The 17,152-nt window shown below is 42.1% G+C and overlaps 1 protein-coding gene across 3 annotated transcripts in view; it reads right to left on the reverse strand.

Moving 5' to 3' along the window:
- Positions 1–13,506, reverse strand: part of fam222ba (family with sequence similarity 222 member Ba) — a 31,193-nt gene extending 17,687 nt beyond the window's left edge. Inside the window, exon 1 of one of the 3 annotated variants that reach the window (XM_005928463.3) lies at positions 13,368–13,506. The gene's annotated coding sequence lies outside the window, so the exon portion shown is untranslated. Of the gene's footprint in view, positions 1–12,115 lie in introns of all 3 variants that reach the window. The other 2 variants (XM_005928462.3, XM_005928464.3) reach the window with 2 other exon arrangements.
- Positions 13,507–17,152: the final 3,646 nt, after the last annotated feature.

Raw genomic sequence — 17,152 nt, forward strand, 5'->3', positions numbered from 1 at the left:
ACTGGAGGACGAATTGTGGGACAGAGGAAGCAGAGATAGGAAGGCAATGTTTTTGCGGCAGTGGTAAACAGACAAAAAAGTAAGTGTGTGTGCGTGTGTAATGTGTGTGTGTAATATATATATATATAATATATATATATATATATATATATATATATATATACTATATACTATATATATATTCATGCATTTTTAATTTGTCATTTATTAAAATTATAAAGTACTTTTAAATTTAATGTTGCTGAAACAATCAATAATAAATAAAAAATCTATCTGATGAGAATCACTCATCTTTGGAAAAGAGAGTTTATTACAGAGAAATGCTCTTTCCAAAATAAAAGCTATACTATACGCTTCTTCTGGGCATATTCTCAGCAGCATATTAAACATATCAGGTTCGTGAAGTAGCATAACATAAGCAGCATGAAGGATGATAGGAAGACAGCATCTGCAGACTGTTCAAGTTTCTTTTAAGTGTTCTTTATTTTCTGGCGTCGCCTTTCAACAATTGTTTCACAAAACATAAGAACCTGTGAGTCAAAATCTCACCTGCTTTATATAGAATTCCACTCACACCTGGATCTCATTAACCTCTACCATTGGGAAAACAGGGTAGACTAAATAACACAGTCTAGACAAAGAAACAGGAATAAAATCATTTTCCCACTTAACAAACTCATTCACCCAACTAAACAATTTGAAAAGTCAATCTCTTCACCTAATCTGACTCATGAGGTTATTTTAAATGAAATAAACAATTTTACACAAAATAAACACCCCTTCATTTGGTTACACCCAATTGACATGATCAGTGACATCATATCCTATAAAATCAGGAAGTACTGGGGCGGCCCTTCCCACATACCTGTTTTACAATAGGACCTGCTCAAAGGAACACACAATGGTAAGTATAACCAAACTACATAAACAAATGAAAGATTCAAATCAATTAATGATGAAGTGACATTTAGCTTTAAGTACATTTGCACAGATGACATGAATATAACCAATGCTACCACAAACAGACCCGGGATAGTATGTAGAGCCAAGGTTACATGTGCTGTGTTTACATTAAAGCATTATGATAGACTATAGGATAACAGAACACAAAATAACAATATATGCAAGTTAGGGCTGCTCAATTAATCGAATTTTAATCACGATTACGATCTGGGCTTTCAACGATCATTAAAAATGACTGAGCCGATTATTAGCCCCTCCCTCATGCTTTACTCTCGCGCTGCTCCATGTGGCAAATCGAGCGCACTGCTCTGCATTTCGAACACGCGTCACAACAATTAAGAGGACCCGAGGGAAGCTCGGAAAGCTAAGCAGAAGTTATTTGGAGAGGAGTGGACTGCCGTTGGTTGAAAAGAGAGGTAAAAAAAAAAACTTCAGTGGTGTGGAAACATTATGGCTTCGCGGAGTCAGACGTGGATCAAGTAGACACAGTGTGTAAACTTTGCTATGGTGTCGTAGCTGCACCACAGAGCAACACTGCAAAGTTCACATTTTTCATTTATTTCTTATATTGCAAACATTTGCACTGTTATCAGTATTTGCACACTGTTTTATATTATTTTTTAAAGTCATTATTCAATACATTGTTATTGTTAACCCTTTAAAGCCGGTCAGAGCAGCATGCTCCGTTTTGTGTAACTATTTTTAAATCCCTGTAGAACCTGAACCTAAGCTAGCGCAATAATTTTTTTGCATATGAAACCAGAGGAGTTGTACTTACATCTTATGCCATCAGCTTGTCCTCGGTCACGGTTTCCTTCCACATAAAGCTTTGCAAAAATTGCATAAAAAGCGTTTGCAAACAAAATAATTAAAGCTGCAAGCAGCGTTATGAGGGCCCTCGCACCCCATCGCGTCGAGCCACGCCCAACACCTACAACCAGCACCTCCGATCTGATGTCACATTGATGGAATTCATGCATTTAACCACCAGCTAACATTTCATCTCATTCAATCATCATTATAGTCGTCCCACTAGGTGGCGCTCTAACCATTACTGACAAATGGCATAACAAACATTTCCAAGCTCGAGTCTCATCACGCCTGCGACCTTTGGGAGAGATTGGACATTTAGATTTTGAGTGACAGCAGATTACTGCTTTTTGGCGAGTGATTGAAACTCCACGTGCCACCATGACAACCCCGTTTCCCTGAACGTAAAAAGCTTCGCAATTTAACATCACAAAGGTCTTTAGATTCCACACACTGGAGATTGGTTCAATATGATGAAATCCCTTGGAGGAGTTCGTCAAAGAACGGTGCCTGGAAAGAGGGGAAAATGTTGCCAAAATTACACATTAATTTTAAAATGGCTGACTTCCTGTTGGATTTGGGATATTGCTCCAAGAGACTTTTTTGTACATCTTGATATCTCCAATAAGCTTACCAGGTTTCAGACTCATACATAGAACACAGAGCAGGGGCTGGGGTTTTGAAATTTTGTAGGGGGCGCTGTGGAGCAATTTCGCGCTATTCAATGAAAATGATCACATGACAACAAAGCCTTCATCCATTTGGAGGTGTGTGCAAAATTTCAAGCCTCTATAAACTTTCCAAGCCCCTCAAAAGCCACTTCATCTTTCATGGTGAACCGCGTTGCCACCAGGGTGCGCCGTTCAATTTAAAGTCACAATTTTTGCACTGAAGCATCACGAGGGACTGATGGTGATATTCACCGCTTTTGAGGTGGCCACAATGAACCTGTGAAAATCAGTACAACAGAATTAAAGCCATGACATTTCCTGTTGCCACTAGGTGGCGCTGTCCGTATTCCCGACAATGGGCACATCAATCTGTTCAGGGCGGGTCTGACATCATGCCTGTAAAGTCTGGTACTGATCAGACTGGATTTCATTGAGTTATACTAATTTGTTTCTTCATGGCGTGACATCAAAGTTCGCCATGCTGCTGGGGTCACACCCTTTCGCGAAAAGTCACAGTTTTCACTGTAACCCAAGACCAACTCCTTAAGGCTTTCCTGGAGAAATTTGAGGCTGCAGATGTCACCCATCACTATACTGTACCCCAAAGTGTAAAACATGACATTTCCTGTTCCCACTAGGTGGCGCTGTCCTTGATGTCAAATATGGCAGTTGAAATATGTTCAGGGGTGGAGCCTTATCATATGTGTTCACTTTGGTCAAGGTCAGAAAATGTATGACAAAATGAGAGGCAATAAGATTTTCATGGCGAGTCATCGAAATTCGCCATGGCGCCACGGCCTCATAGTATTGTGAAAACTCAAAAGCTCCGCAATTTAACATGGCACAAGGGTGTAGTTGACACTGTCCAAATTTGAAGTTTATAGGACCAAATCCCAAGGAGGAGTTCGTTAAAGTACAAGGCATGGAAATGGCAAAATTAGAGCCAAAATGTCACCTTCTCTTCCAAATGGCGGACTTCCTGTTGGGTTTGCGTCAATGGGCCCACAGACTTTTTTGTTCGTCTTGGCATGATACACATGTGTGCCAAATTTCATACATGTAGCTCAAACCATGTGGTCGTAGGGCTGCATTTAACAAGGCATAGGTGGCGCTGTAGAGCCATTTCCCAGTGCTCATAAGTAAAACCATTAAAATACAAAATTTTTCACCAGACCTGGCATGTCTGCAAAATTTCATGAGTTTTTGAGCATGTTTAGGCCCTCAAAAAGGCCCTTGTTTGGGGTGAATAATAATAATAATAATAATAATAATAATAAGAAACGGAGCAGATACAATAGGGCCTTCGCACTCTCGGTGCTCGGGCCCTAATAAAAGCCAGAAACACCCTTTGCCGATCCGATCAGCTGTTCTTAACACTTCCCACATTGAAAAAGACGTCAACGTGAACTATCGCAAGTGACGTCATTTTTGCGGAAAATGTAGTTTTTTACTTGTAGGCCTTAGAACTCGAATTGCACTGCTGGAAATAGTTTATTTTGATGCACATGCACATTCTTTGCAAATTTGCATCATAGGATTGTTTTTTTGTTTTTCCTGCAGTATATAAAAATTGCTGTATCTCCAAAATAAAACTATGAAGACACTCAAAATAAATTTCCTGTTGTTGTAAACTATTTTTTGCAACTTTTTTGTATTTAAAGTTTTGAGGGATAAACCTCTTAAATTTCTCCAAGTAGAAATATATGTAAAAACAAAAACGATTTTCAATTTTTTTGTAGTTTATTGCACTTTTTTGCAATTAATGTAATTACTATGGACTTAATGCATACATATTATTAAAATATGGGCTATAACAGTTGTATTGATGTATAGCAACTTGAAATGCTCCCACAAATGGCACTACAGCATGTAAAAAAATAATATGAGCTCTGGCGGACGAAATAAATATCGTCAAATAATCGTGATCTCAATTACAGTGAAAATAATCGTGATTATCATTTTTGCCATAATCGAGCAGCCCTAATGCAAGTGACAAATGGCAAATGAATTCTGTCCTAGCCACTTTGTCACAGGTCCCCATAAGGAGAATCATGTGCTGTCTAAATGACTCGGGTAAAGTTTGTAGCATGCCTGCTTGTTGTTTTTGTCTGCTTCCACTTGTCTTTGCACTAGGATGATGTCGGTGTAAATGTGCAGTCATATTCGTTGTGTTCCCGCTAGTGCCGTCAGCGTTAATCTCGTTAAAATGACATAACGCGGCAAATCTCCGTTAACGAGTTAACACGGATCGTCCCGTGCGTGAGGCTGGACGGTGTCAACACGTTAACAAGCTAACTGCGCTAACGCACTAGTTCCCACCAATTGAGCATTGCGTGGCACATCCGACATTGTTTTACTTTTGTCCATGATGCGCTTACCATCAGGGTGTATATGTATATATATGAGAGAGACCTATATTTGAGTGAGTAAATCCATTTATCTCATCAATTAAAACTGTGAAATAACATGATATCAGAAAAAATGCAATATGAATGGGCCAACAGGGTCAGTGCTCAGCTCTCAGGAACATGGAAAAGACAGTGACACGGTTAATTTAGAGCAGGCTCAGGCTGGCTGCAGCTGTACACTCTGCGTTTGCCAACACATCATCATATCAGGGCCACTTCCTATCAGTGTGATCAGCACTCAGTTTAAAAGAGAAAAAAAAAAGAGGGAAGAAAACGTACAGGAAGTCATCCTGTAAAAACAAGATACAGAGAGCCCTTTATGGTGGGAAAAAGTCAGTGGACCATTTTCTCACAAAATGTTTAAGTGTAAAAGACATGTTTGTGAAGGAATTAGAGGACATGGAGTGAACCTGGTAACCATTTTAAAGCAGGTTTGTGATAGATCCAGTGAATGAGACTTTAAGCGAGAATAGCCATGAATAGAAAGGTCTGCATTTAATTTGCTAATCCATCATTCCAATTGTAGTCTGTAACAAAGGAAGAGGAGAGTGGTGGGGCATTCAGAGGCAATGGAGCATGCTGAGGGGTGCGTGTGTGGTTCTCCATGGAGCCAGAGAGGCCATGGCCCTTGGCCCTAAAAGCCTAGCCAGCACTGGGAAGAATTGGTTCTGATGAGCTCAACGCAGGCAAGACTAATCCCTTCATGTCCAAAGAATTGTTTAACTATGTTTGACTGATTAACCCAAACCCCTCGTTTCCACTTACAATCTATTTGTTCAATCAAGTCCCCTGCACTCTTCATGCTGCAGTGTGTGGGTGGTGATGGAGAGGGAGCAAAAGAACGAGGGAGAGTAACAAAGGAGGCTGCAAAACAATCCATTTGGAGGAAGCATACAGAAGTCAAAGGACAGGGTTTTTTGTTCTTCTTGCAATTCTGCAAATGCACGAGTTCCTGCAAACCAGCTGTTGCGAACATTCAAAGGTCAGAGAACTCTCGCCTTGAGAGATGTCAACTAGAAGGCCAGGAGAAGTGGTGCTAGCATACCACACTGGGATGCTGGTCTTTAGTAGCTTCCTAGGAAAAGGAAATTTAAAGGCACTCTCCCCTGCGTGGAAAAGAGGTTGCCAGGAAGATTAACCCAGCTTCCTTTTATAGCCCCTGACAAGAGGTTAAATCACACATTACACTGCCTGAAATGTCTCTTAGTAATTAGATCAAGAATATTACTCTCTCTTCTTCCCCTTGCAGAATGCAGCTGATCAAAGTCTAATGATGGTGTCAGTGCCATTGGCAGTGCTGGCTGGGTAAATCTCCCCATCGGGATGGCAATCTGTCAGGGCCGCAAGTCCTGCTAAACAGCACAGGACATGAGCACAATGGTGCTTGACACAAAATAGACTAAATGAACCGCATCCTTTACCAACAAGCCGTCCATCAGCGGTGCACCACTAAAATTCATCCCTTTGTTTGAGGTCTACAACTGTGTTTATATGTACACAATCAACTGAGTTATATAGAGAGGCTGGTGACATCTGTGGGTTTTATCCTGATAACTGTAAAACCCACGACCAGCTTATCTGCCGTCTTTCCATGCCAGACCAGATCTAAGCAGCACCTGGTCCCTTGATGGGGTAAGCGGGCTACTGGCTATTAATTACAGAAAGCTGACACGCAGAGAAGGCAAGCCCTCGCAATGAGACCCTGGGACGTCAGATACACAGCAAGACTAATGCTTTTCTGTCACACAGCAACATGACCTGCCTCAGGACTCTTTACTGCAAGTACTTTCAAGTATGCCTTTCAAATTGTGGCCCACCCTTCTTCCTTTGCTCCCACCCTGTCTCCCCCCTCTATCTCAATCACATTCTGCGGATGTTACACTACTTCAGGGGATATTTTCTGACTAATGCAAAATGCTTGTGCAGTGGCATGATAAAAGTTGGCATTTTCCTTTTCTAATCCAATGCTTCCTTTGTAAACAACCTCGCTTTTTTTTTATGTGTGCGCATGTGCTCAGGGACGCGGGCAGGGGATGCAAACAAATCGCACGTAATGGTCAATTTCATTATTTGCTCTCAAACTCAATGGCCGCAAACAAAAGGGGGAAATGGCAGGAGATATGCCAATCATTTATTGTTGAAAGATGCCTGACGAAAGAGGCCCTATAAACCTGACAGCTTTTTCCTTTTGTCAGTCCTTAGCACAATCCAGCTTCTTAAAACGGGAACCAGGACAATGGACTTCTGCAAGAGGTCTGACCCTAGTCTTAACCCCATACAGGTGGTACACATGAAGCACAGACGAAACATTGCAATGGGAGGCCTGCTCTCAAGAGATCTTTTAGACAAGCACAAAGACAGCTCAATGCCACTAAAGTGAATTTGCTGAAAAGCAAATCCCCTTGAATAGATGAATGGTAAAGTCTCATTAGGTGTGGACTAAAAGCATCTGTTAAAGAGCGAGTCATGGAAAGTAAAACTTTCAGTACCGTATTATGCTGTGAAGGCTGCTCCCTTTCAAGTGTTGTCAGAAATGCAATAGTTGTGGTTCAAAGTTTAAATAGCTCATTTTTCAAACTCTTCATATACAAGAGGGGAAAAAATGATCTGAATCTGTTGAGCAAAGAGCAAACTTCATAATAAAACAGCTACATCAAGTGTGGTCTTCCAGTTCAGAAGAATAATGTGGCTCTTGTCTGATTGCTGCTCAGTTGAGTCCAACTACAGAGTTGAACTATGAACTGTGATTAAAGCCAACATCCCCCTACAGAGCGACAACTGCATCTCTGCACATTCCAGGAAACTCAGCCAGCTGAACACAGCAAATACACCGGAGAGGAGAAGGAGACATAAACAACGTAAGATAGTTTGAGAGCTCACCGATGTTTACTGTCTCACTAAGTGCATTTCATCCCCGTTGCTTTCACAGCAGCAGCGGTATTTCAGCATTCAGTACAGAGGGGCTGCTGATGCCACAGGTCTGTGTACAGAGGGCTCAGTCACAGGCTGAAGAGACTGTTTGGACAATGTAGGTGTCAGACACACTGCCTGTCTGGAATAACGATTCACTTCAGCTGCTACAAAACATCCTCTGGTTCCTTTATGGAGAAGGTGGTTCTGGGAAAAGGAAAAAAAAAACCCCAAAACTATCTTGACTGTTTTTAAAAGTCTAAGTGTTGAAAACTGATAAGGAATTTCTTTGTTTGAACTGGTGCGTTGCTACCAGGGAGAAAGGTCTGCATTTGCTTCAAATAGGCACTGAATGACATGCCAGAGATTAGCCTCTGAAGGTCACAGTCTTAGCCTATCCTTTCAGATGCTTTTTACAACGGAACCCCGGGCCCTTTTGAACAACAGGAAGAATGTCATCTGGTTACTTTTCAAGGCACGGAGATACCATTCACTGTGGCCAACAATGGAAGCAAACAGGACCAGAGGGTTAGGAGGTTATAAAGGACCCCATTCTAAGCACCACTCTGTCTCCAGCACGCTGCACGGACACAGAAAAAACACACCCACACACTGAGGCCCGGAGAAGTGGTGTAACTGATGATAAGCTGTGGAGGGTCATGGCAAAGCGCTGTGCACTGACCGCTCTCCTCGACAGCTCTCTCAGCACAGCCTACGTCCCTTTCGAGCACAGAGCTTAACACCCAGACCAAGCCTCTGAGCCCCATGCCCACTGTCAAAGTCATTCACTGCTTTGTCAGTTTGAAAGACAACTGTATGATACCCTAAAGTATATCCTTCAGGCAACTGTGACCTGCTCAAAATTACATAGAGGAAAAAACAAAAAAAGTCAAGTAGATGAAGTCAGAATGCACTGACCCAGATGTAGGCCTGCAACTAAGCTTGTATTTGGGCAAAAAAGATGAAATCTAACCTTGTAACAGGAGGGGAAAAGGGAGAATTTTAATATACCAGTGTGCTATTTTCAATGACCAGGCCTTAACAAAAATTATGCCATTATTCAGGTTGTAAAGCTTGTCCCGAAAAAGGCTCTCAGGCAACAGACAGAGCTGAAATACTTCACCAATTTAGTGTCTAATGAACCCTCTGAAATATTAAAAATAAAGCCCAATTAGCCGAGAGCATTTTACATCTCCTCCCTCTCTAATCCTCTTGTAGCTAAGCTTTATCTAATGTCTGTGCCAACTATGACACTTTGAGCTCACTCTCCCCTATATCCCCACCACTTGATATCCTCTACAGCTTCACTGCTGCTTTGTTGTGGCATTCTTTCTGACCCCACAGACTTGGGTCAGACTCTGAGCCTCCCTGTCGGTGGATAATGATGCCCTGACATGTACAGTTGGCATGGTCAGTGGAAAACTGCAGCAATAACCGTGGACATGCTAATGGCATCTATTAGGATCACTTAAGAGTGATATGGGACTCGTCTGGCGACCTCTTATTAGACAGCGCTTGGTACTAGGAGGCGGAGAGTGCCCGTGGAGGGTCAGTGATCCAACTGAGATGCCCTTATCTTGTGCCATAAACAGATAACAGTATATGCCCTGCTCTTCTGCTGTTCCTGTGAAGATGGAGGTGGATAAACAACCCCGTCATCTGCAATGCCTCTGACAAGCCTGATCACACAGATGCTCTCCTAGACCTAGCCCTGTTCGTCCTACTGCACTAACTGTTGTTATTGCTGTGAATGGCACTGTGAGGCTTAGAGATTTGTCCATGATTACCCTCAAGCTGAAGACATAACAATTTCAGAAAGCCCTTTGCTCCTTGTGTTTGTAACATCACTCCCTGGCTTAAGGGCTCGGCTTTGCTGATTATGCAAACTACCAAGCAAGAGTGGGGCTTTATTTTTCTTTTCTTTTTTTTTGTTACCCTAATTGGACCTGCCAGCTAGCATGCAAATCTATGCACAAAAATGCAGCAAACAAAGAAACAAACTGTATCTTCATATGAAGGCTACTGCCTGCGGTCACTGCACAAAATAAAAGCACCCACATGAACCAAACTGAATACCATGCAAACAGCTGACCCACAGCCTCAGTCCTGCAGTTGAGTCTCTTTTCTCAGAGATATCCAGAAGTTGCCCATCATGTTGTAAACACTTGATCTGGATGTATCATGTGGCTGCAGTTCTCTATGCTTAGTCTGACCTGCGTTTGACCCACATACTGAGTCTCCTGACTTTCTCACAGAGGCTACCAAACATCTGTTCACTGTCTGAAAACAGACTCATTCAGCTGAGAAGACATTGTGTGGCCTCAGAGAGAGTTTCTCCAAGTGGTGGGTGGCTGAGTGGGTGAGTGTGGGCTGACAGCTGCCCTGGTGATGGGAGGACTGAAAGGTGGAGCTGGCGGAAAGATCAATGGTACCTAGGAAATCTCAGTCCTTCTGCCTGGCACCTGGGTAGAGGGGCAGCCTTATTTAGCAAATGGAACTAGTCAAATCATTCTCATCTAAAATGATCAGGTGTGGAAAATAAAAAATATGCTGGGCATAAAATTCACTGACAACACCTGTGAGCGATTAAACATACACAGGACCCTGCAGGAAAAGAAAAAAAGAAAGGTACAAATGTGTTGCACTGGGGGAAGAGCACACGGTTACACATTTCCATTTCAAGTACAGTCTCTAAAATGCTACATCAAATCACTGGCTTTGAATGAGCATCAGCCAAGAGGCTCATTCCGGCACAGAAAAATCATTGCATCAAAAATATGTTGGTTAGCTGAGCAATTTCACAGTCAACAATCAGAGGATCGGGACTCTTCCTCATCAATGTGTTTTAATGAGCTCCCCGTGAATCCCAACAACAGCTGAAACATAAAAGCTGCCTAAGTTCTCTGGTTCACTCTTTGTACCTTGTGATCTGTTATTCATAGTCTTGCTCTGAAGTCTCTCAGAAATAAAGCAGAGCTTTGATGTTATCCTCTTATTACTGCTGTCTGAAACAAGCCTAATGTTGGGAATCAGACAGTTTGGCTGTCGAATGGAGAACCTTCTGCAACACAAAACCATCTGGGCTTCAGTGTAAGGTGCTCACAATGATTGGTTTGAACCTTGTGAAGCTAGTCATCACTCACTAATATCTGCTTTGCCATGTGTTTGCAAGAACAACGTGTAAGAATAGCGTCTGGAAAACTGGGTAGGCGTGCATTACAATCACACTCGACTTATTCTAAAGCCTCTAATCATGTGTGTTCTCTACAATATGTAGCTTTTTTTCCCCCATGCCATAGTTTTACGTCACCTGCGGGCCACAACAAACAGAGGCAATAGCAGCCAAGATGCTGCACAAGTACTTTAGAGGAAATTGCCCTCCTCTGCCCTTAGTGTAGATCAATATGTTCAAATTTGTCAGTGGCTGGCTGGGAAGGTGAAAAAAAAAAAAAGGGAAAAAAAAAAACTTTGCTTTTCTTTCAGTTTGCCCTCAGCAAAGACTCAGGATTTGTGGTGACAGGTCAAAGAGTCAGCACATGACTCATGGGCAGAGGAGGAGAGACACTTTTGAAAAGGCATGCAGAGATCTAATTAACACATACATTCAAGTGGTATTTCAATTTGCTGGAACGCTGTAATTTTCTACAGAGCTGACCAGCGTGACATGAACGAATGAACCATGCGCTCATGACATCCAGACTTATCTGCAGCCTCTATAACTAAGAGCAAACACGTCATTTTCAGACCTAAATAGAAGCAACCACATACCCAGTGGCACACACACAGAGATATATTCACTGACATAACTGCTGTCATTAGAGGTGAACTGCATTTTACAGACGGGCAGAGGCCTTATATTAATTTGCTGTTGAGCCCCAATTAAGCTTCATTGTGCTGGGAAACATAGCATCCCAATGCAAAGAGGGTTCCTGCTACACGATAATTGCCAAAAAAAATAAAAATAAAATAAAAAATACAGTTCTAGGGACACCCCCCGCGCCCCCCGAGTTTCCCCGACAACAAGGTCTGAAATTTAATTATCCGCTCTTTGGAAAATATAGAGGAAGAAAGCTACATTGCAAAACTGCACTTCTGGGCAAGTAATGTGAGGCTCTTGTTTGAGTAAGCGCTGGATATCACAGGGCACATCCTTCCCTCGTTGCTATACACTAGACAGTCCCACCTTTGTCGTGGTAAAGAAGAGATAAAAGGCTTTTTTACATAACGACAGATTATTTATATATATATATATATATATATTTCAAAACGGGCATGCAAATGTAGACAAAACACTTTTATTTGTTTGTTTGTTTTTTTTAAATCGCTGGATATTTCACAGTTTTATCATCTTACCATGTGAAGCGCAAAGCAGATAACTTCCATAGTCCGGCCAGTCATAGAACAGAAGAGTTGCCTTTTAATCAAATCCGTCACAAGCTCCATGACATTACAGACCGATTACAGCAATAAAAGCAGAGCAGCCAAAGACAACACGGACAGGCTGTGACAACATTAACATTCCGCCGTGTAAAGATTGGGCTCGGAGGGGGAGAAACGTCGATATGATCCCATTAGTTAAGTGCGCCCTTAGGATACCCGAAATTTGATCAGCGATAGACCTTTTCCTTCCAGACACGAACCATTAGACGTCCTAGCATTAAAAACAGAAGCTGTTCTCGTCCTCTGAAACTACTCCTGCACTCCTCCTCCTCCACCTCCTCAGCGGTCGAGGTTGTGCGGCAGGATCAGGATGAGCTCGGTGACGTCAACCTTTTGTTATCACCTTTAACACTTGCTTTTGCAGGTGGAAACACTTCCCCGTGGCGTTATGTTTAAGAGGTGCCATTTGCAGACGCGCCTGGAGAGCAAGGAGGGCGCACAGCATCTGTACAGTCGAGTGGAGACGGCCGAGACTCTAAATCTTGGCAAATGGTTGCACGCTTTCATGATTATATCGGACACTAGCCAGGGGTAGACAACTTTGAAGGTAGCAAGCAGTATAAAATAACCGAACTTGTAACTTTCATCCGCAACTGGCTTCTTATTGGAGAACCACTTACGATTTAGCTTGAGATGAGGCGCAAAACTACCTGCATCATTGTTGATGACATTTTTAATCGGTGAACATACGAGTGTGATGATGATGACGATGATACTTTAGCAGGCAAATACAGCTCAGCTTAATCCGCACTGGTGGCTGTCACATTGCACAATATAAACTAGCTAACCAACTGAACACAACACAACATAAGCCCAGTTTGTACAGTTATCATCAGCTCTAATCGAGAATTTATGGCTTTTCCCTCTAACTAAAACATAGTTGAGTATCAGAGAGATTTAAGCCTTTGATGGGAGCTTTACAGTAGATACAGGGCCAATGCAGGAGAGCAGTACAGTAGCTATAAACCTGTATGTTACCAGTCAGCGTGCCAGCTGACTGCCCAGGCTCCTGGCTAGCTAACCTAGCCAGCCAGTCTGAAACATACACAGTCCCATTGTTGCCTTCTCAACCTTTCCTAATATTTACGCCACACTCTCAGAGGACGTCACACGGTGTCGGACAGCAGGCGTGTTATAAAGATACAACTACTTACTCTCCGTTTACCTCTGCGAAAGGCATCGTTTAGTACGTCGCCATGGTTTAAAACGGACAGATTTTCTCCCGTTGCCCTGTGCTGCCGAATCACTGCTGTTGCTGCTGTCTGCGGCAGCAACTTCTGGCGCATGCGCTGTAGCTGGGACCGTTCCAGACTGCGCCGTGCGCTGCGCAGGACGCCCGAGTGGTTTAAAGGGACAGTGAACTTGAAGCGCGATTGGACGGCTGAATATTTGGACGTGAAATTAGTGAAATACATTAAAATAGTTCCTATATAGGCCAGTAAATAAATATTAGCCTTTAGCTGTCTATTTTTCGTCAGTCTAATTAGATTTGGTTAACGAGCTTTGTAGACAAAATAACAGCAGCTTCATCAGCTGTGGTAAGGTATGAAACATATTATGGACTTACATATATGACAATGCTCCTAAAGGGTACACGCGTTTACTGAATGGTTTCAGGAGTGTGAAAATGGTGTAAATCATGTGCTATGGCATTCAAGTCAAGTCAAGTGGCTTTTATTATCATTTCAACCATGTACAGTCATACATGGTTGAAATGAGACAGAGTGAAATGAGACAGCATTCATCGGAGTTGGATTTATAATTTATTCATCACAGAAAATTGGGAATTCTTTTGTTACAGCAGTTGGAAAACTTAAACACAACCTATGTCAAAATAGCTTAAATAATCAGAATAGTGTATGGCAAAATAAAATATGACATAAACAAAAAACAAAAACAAACAAAAATCCCTGTAAAGTCCAAACTAATCTAAAAGCAAAGTAAATACAATAAAGTATAATGGGTACAAATCAAAATTTAAAAAACAAGTAATAATTCAATTCAATAATTAAGCAAATGATCTAAAATTCACTAAAGCAAAATCAAACAGAATTAAACACATACCTGTTAACATTAACGCAACTCAGTATATGAAAGAGGTGTCAGAGTGGAATAAAATGTAAGCTTGTGAGAGTGCAGAAACTCGGTGAAACAATGCATCAGTCCACTGAAAATGTATTGAAGGTATTTTTTCCCTTTAATCTGATACAGGTCTCTAGTTTGCAATGCTGTAAGCATCTGAACATGACGGAGACTAAAAGCTGAATCAAATGTTTTTAAGGCAGCACAAATGTTTTCAGGGATTGCTGTGAAGAGCAGCTGTCAGTCAGGGTTGAGACTCAGTGACATTAAGTACTGTGGCATGATTTCATACTCGTCAATGTATATATTTTCACGTCAGTACATGTATAGGTATATACAAGGTGTATAGGTGTTATGCTTCATATTTTTGGACATGTAGCTCAAGTAAAGTTCAGTCACCCATCTGTATATTCCCTCCTAGATGTCTTGAAATTCATTTATGAATTTAAAGCATAATCCGGAAAACTTCACGAAAAGAAAACGAGTGAGCAGGCTTGAGGTGAGGATGTTTTGACCTGCCATTTAACTTCAATAATCAGTATTCTAACCTTGAATATTGAATATTGCTCATTTACCTCTAAGCTTGTTTGTGCGCATCTCTGACCAAAATTTCCTACTCATCTGGAAGAATTGCACATGACTTGCCTTGAGCATGAGCTATATTATGCTATATTCTGCTTGCATTTTGCCTCATTGTGCTGCTCACATATTGTATTATGAATCTTGTTGGGGAAGATAAAAACCCAGATAGAGGACTCCTGGTCAATAGTGTCACATGCTTTGTGATTTGATGAAAGGTTCTATTTGTGCAGCCTGATGTGTATAGCTCCCTAATCAAAGACTTATTTTTCTGTGACAACTAAAATAAATTACTCCATTACAATCGCCCACCTGCCCTCTCTGCAGTATTGATACCATTTTTATTACAAGAGAGAGACAGACCGACAACACTCAAGACCGTGGCCAGTTGTGGAAGCTTAAGAATGTGTGCTCACGGCTATGTAATGTCTTGTCACGTTGGAGCCTCCGCAAAAGTAATCAGATAAGATTATTACAGAGAAAATTACACGTGCTCAGTCCCGTAAACATTTCTGATACAAAGCTTTGTGAAGCCGCGGCCTGAGCTCCAGTATGGACTGGGCTTATTACAATACTTCAGCCAATTTAGGCCTGCAAGCTTCACTTCCCCCCATCAGCAAGTGAAAGAAGGGAGAATTTGGTCTGAAAGCCCAATCACACAGAGCGCTCCGAGTTCAGCAGGTGGGGAAGTAGCAGCAGCAGGCTCCATCAGGCAATAATACAAAGTTAATGATGCAGAATGGTGTCTTTCTCCATACCAAAGAAGATGTCAATACAGGATGTTTAAGAACGCTGTTCCTAATTACGCTTTTTAAATTCACCACTGACGTGATTGATGATTTCAAAGGGAGGCATTATTGATCCACTTCACAGACAAGTCCCATCGATTGCAAGTCTGGAATGAATAAAAGTTTTTTTTTTCCACCCCACTTTATCTCCCCCACGGAGAGAGAGATTGTACAATCAGAGCATCAGTGTGACCTATATGGGTAGTTTAGGAGCTAAATCACCTCTTTAACAAAAAAAAAAGCAGGCAGAGCAAGGACGTCTCGAGCAGTGATTGCTGAATCGAGGGACCTTGGGGGACCTTCAGGGCGTCACATAAAATGTAACAGTTGAATCTCATTTCTCACATGTGGAAATTCATCCATCCGTTCATTAATCTGTGGGATCCCTCGCAAATAGCCGATCTGTGTTGGAGTTCTCAGCATGATAAAGTTCAGGAGCGGCTGTTTGAGAGAAAGTCAGCCGGCTGTGCCCCATCACGCCTCTCACTGCAATCAGTGGTGATGGAGTGATGGATGCTCTGACGCACTGACAGATTGTTTTTCCCCCACCTCTGCTCCCTGTTGACATGCCCCGTGGCTCGTGCTTATAGTTCTTTGTTATTCCTCGTGCTGAGCAAGCTCTCCTTATTAGCACAGAAACTGCCAGTTATTGCTCATCTAATTCCAGCTAGCGTTATTAATAAATCAAAAATAGAAGTTTGAGAAAATCTCCACATCGGGCTGCATATTCGGGGAGATCTGACTCGTACAACGTCAGTGCCGCGCGTTCTTTTGAATTACTGAAAATAAAGATTGATTAGGAATCAACAGCATGCTGAATCGCTGTAGCAGAGAGGTTTTCCATCACACCGTGCAGCATCTCATTGGCAAGTGCACTTCACATACCAAAGTGGGCTACAGCTTATGATTAAATGGTCTGCAGGCGAAGCCTTTTTGTCTTTTTTTCCTTTTTTTTCTAGAGAGAGAGAGAGAGAGAGAGCTCTTTCTGAAGGCCAAAGTTAATGCAGTCATAGAAAGACTCTGATACACTCCCACGTGAAGTGGCCATGTGAGGAAAGCCCGGAGGGAGAAAATGCCTTGAATGAATTTGAGAGAGAGAAAGAGAGAGGCAGATAGAGGGGAAGTTCAAACATTACTGATCCTCAAATATCCTTTTGGTTTCTGGTTCAATTGGAATTTGGCAGTAAGTGTCTGCTAAAAGCTCCATTTTTGTTGCCCCTCCATTGCTGCTGAGCTTTTAGAGTTAGATGATGACAGATTGTGAGCTACCTGATATCCTTCATCATCCTCCCCAGTGGAGGTGTTTGTTCCACCCCGAGCAAGTCCTCCAGGACTAACAAACAGCCGGTGAGCTTGATGGACTACAGGGAGACATCTGCTCTGCTTGGCTTTCCCTTGCATATTGAAAACAACGTATTACAGTAAACAATCACCACGCAAACTGCGTCCTTTTAGTCCGACTATTAACCTCATGCACTTTGTGGTTATCAGGCCATTATAT

Source organism: Haplochromis burtoni, unplaced genomic scaffold (assembly GCF_018398535.1).
Source record: "Haplochromis burtoni strain Fernald_Lab_line unplaced genomic scaffold, NCSU_Asbu1 Contig_115, whole genome shotgun sequence".
Taxonomy (NCBI): Eukaryota; Metazoa; Chordata; class Actinopteri; order Cichliformes; family Cichlidae; genus Haplochromis; species Haplochromis burtoni.